This window comes from Dioscorea cayenensis, chromosome 16 (genome assembly GCF_009730915.1).
Source record: "Dioscorea cayenensis subsp. rotundata cultivar TDr96_F1 chromosome 16, TDr96_F1_v2_PseudoChromosome.rev07_lg8_w22 25.fasta, whole genome shotgun sequence".
Lineage (NCBI taxonomy): Eukaryota > Viridiplantae > Streptophyta > Magnoliopsida > Dioscoreales > Dioscoreaceae > Dioscorea > Dioscorea cayenensis.
The window spans coordinates 4222413-4225571 of record NC_052486.1 but is presented as its reverse complement, the minus strand read 5'-3'; the positions used below and the strand labels follow the sequence as shown (position 1 = coordinate 4225571).

Sequence of the window (3159 nt, the reverse complement as noted above, 5' to 3'; positions counted from 1 at the left end):
AATCTGTGTTACAGGCACTTTCACAGGAGCTCCTTGAACCTTTCCCAAGTCTCAAATAGAGACTCCAATTCTGACTGTACAAAGGACGAGATCTTATTCCTAAGCTTTGCAGATTTTCCGGGTAAGAAAAGCTTCTACCAGCTCCTCCTATGTGGTAATTGATGCTCTAGGTAATGAGTGTAGTCACTGCTTCGCTCTCCCCTTTAAGGAAAATGGGAAGGCTCTCAACTTGATGGCATCATCCGTCACTCCGTTTATCTTGAGCATATCACACACCTCGAGAAAGTTCTCTATATGACTATTTGGATCCTCATCGGTCAAACCATTGAATTGTGCAGATTGCTGCAACATGTGGATGAATGTCGGCTTCAGCTCGAAGTTCTGAGCTGTAATCGGGGGACGTACAACACTCGATTGTGTCCCCAATACTGAAGGTCTAGTATAATTGGATAATGTCCTCTGTTGCTCATTTTGTTCCGCCATATTATCCGACCCTTCAACTTCCAAATCAGCTAGATTAGACTGTTCCTCCATAGGTTCTTTCCCTTTTTCTTCTAAGTGTACGTTCGAGCTCGGGATCTCCTTCAATCAATATTGAGGGGTTTCCTCGGGTCATGAACCTGGAGCCGCAAAAAGAAAGAAAACAAATTAGAACGATGATATAAAAGGAGATGTGAAATAGAATGAATAAATGAATACCTACGAAAACAAAGTGCAAAGTATCTCTAAACGCTTACTCCCCGGCAACGGCGCCAAAAACTTGATAACGCCCCTTGCATATGTCCCGCAAGTGCACGGGTTTATTGAAGTAATAAAATCCCAGGTGAGTGGGTATTGTATCCACAGGGAGTAGGGAGTAAAAATACTTAAATTGTTTCTTAACTAAGCGAAATATGAATAGTGATTTGTGTGACAAGATGTAATGCAAACAAAATTAAAAGAGACAAGAGAAAGAGAACAAGTAAAGGAGAGGTAAGACAATCGATATAAATGGGGTACTCGGATATTGATCCGCCTAGGACAATCGTTTCAAGTGCAAAAACCCTCTATTATGCTTCCTAACTAATGCATTAATGAGTCGTGGAGATCCTTTAATGCATGGTCCCAAATCTAAGGTCAACCATATCTAACACTATACATGTCCCGGAGGAGAAATTAAACAATCTCTCAACCTCGCACTCGTATAGAATTGCAATGAGTTCTAAGGATTGCAAGTGATAAATCCTCTTCCTATATGTAGACCTAACCCTTTGGTCTAGGCGGAAGGTCCCTAGCCACAATTAAGGCCTAGATGCTAAAATCACTTCAACGCTTCACTCCATTGCACTCGTAACTAAGCCCCAGCGGAAGGTCATCCCTTATCCCATTCACTCTAATATGACCGCAAAGAACTCGAGGAATTGGAGGTAGAATAAATCACACCGGAGGGGAAAGGGGACGCTCCGCTGCCTCTTGACTCACCCTCTCAACCCTCTCCAATCTAGTTTTGTCTAACTCTCGTGGTGTGTCACTCACTCACAAAGGTTACCAACAAGAACTCTCAACCCTAGTGTCACTCTAAGGGAGTATTCATACAATCAATGCATTCAAGATTGGAACTCAATAAAAACATCAATTAATTAAAGCATAATAACAAGGTTCAATGAAACGAGTACATCCTAGGGTTCACAATCCAAGTACCCATTAGGGGGTTTAGCTCTCAATGGAGCTAATTACAATCAAGGAAATTGAATGTAAAGTAATGAATCCATAGAAAACCCCCTTGATAGTCGTGACGATGGTTTTATGGAGAGTCCTCTACTCGTCCAAAGGTCTCTTTGCCCGGCCTAGGATACACATCGCCGGATCGGTGCTGACGAAAACTCTCCCACTAACCTTCTTCCAAATAGAGCGCGATGTTGGAGCCATAGAACCTCTTCTAATCCCTAGCCAATACCTCTCAAAACCCTAGCCGCAACCCTCTCTCAAGTTGGAGAAAAGATGGAGAAAAGAATGCTGAAATCGGCATTTAAAGGGCTGGAATCGGGCATCCACACGCCCCTGTGAATATTTCATATGGCCAGCGTGGAATTAACGTACGGGCGTGTAGAATTTCCACACGCCCGTGTGGCTTCTCTGGATTACTCCTTCGAACGGCTGTGAACAGTACCTGCTATAGTATTTTGCTACAGTGTCATGCTACAGTATCGGTCCGAAACACTCCCGAAACCTTGCTTTCATCGAGGTAACATAAACGGGCACACATTTACGTTGTAGATCACTTTGCTTCTTCAATAAACGGCCGTGTTGGTGGAGATCTTGTTACACGTGCACAAGCTAGAATACTTAGAATGTGACTGCCTTTGTGCCCCTCCAAATCATTGTGCTAGCTTGAATACAAGGAGGTTGGCACACATTCTAGCATCTTGAACCCGACTTATGTCTTCGCGTTTGAACCTTCTCAAGATTTCCTCCAAATGGTGCACTCACGATCTACATTGGCTTCTTTCTCTAAGATTTGGCTTCACAACCCTATATGCATGAAAGTAACATAAATACACACGTATTAGTGTTAAAACCAGATAAAAGTAATGCTCATCATAAGGAAAGAATACTTCGCATTCTTATCACACAAGCACTTATCAAGGTGCTCTTTTGATCACCCAAAGAGCCCCTAGTCACTATTCATGATGCCTTCTAAACAACCTTCCATGTCACTGGAATAGAACATCCCATATAGGATTGTTTCTGCTAGATATTTCACAACTCTCTTAGCAGCTCCAAGATGTACAAGACTGGCGTTCTCATGAATCTAGATAACAGATTCACTGTAAAATAAATATCGGGTCGTGTATGGACAATATAGAGAAGCTTTCCAATGAGACTCCTGTATACTATTGGGTCTGTTAATTCATCACTCTCATTACTTGTGAACTTCCCATTGACCTCCATTGGTGTGTCAACATTCCCACAATTCCTCATATTCAACTGTGTCAGCAGGTCTTCAATGTATCTTCTTTGTGATATGAATATTCCTTTTTTTGATTGATAAATCTTAAACCAAGGAAGAACTTGATCTGACCCAAGTTTGACATGTTAATGTTCTTTTCATTTCATTTTGAAACTGTTCCATTAGAACCTGCGAACCACTCATATAAACAATATCATCCACATATATAC

General features: G+C 41.8%; 1 non-coding gene across 1 annotated transcript; it reads left to right on the top strand.

Moving 5' to 3' along the window:
* On the top strand, nt 1–107 carry LOC120279801. The gene has a single exon (XR_005542102.1). It is a non-coding gene; the product is annotated as a small nucleolar RNA R71 (small nucleolar RNA).
* Nucleotides 108–3159: the final 3052 nt, after the last annotated feature.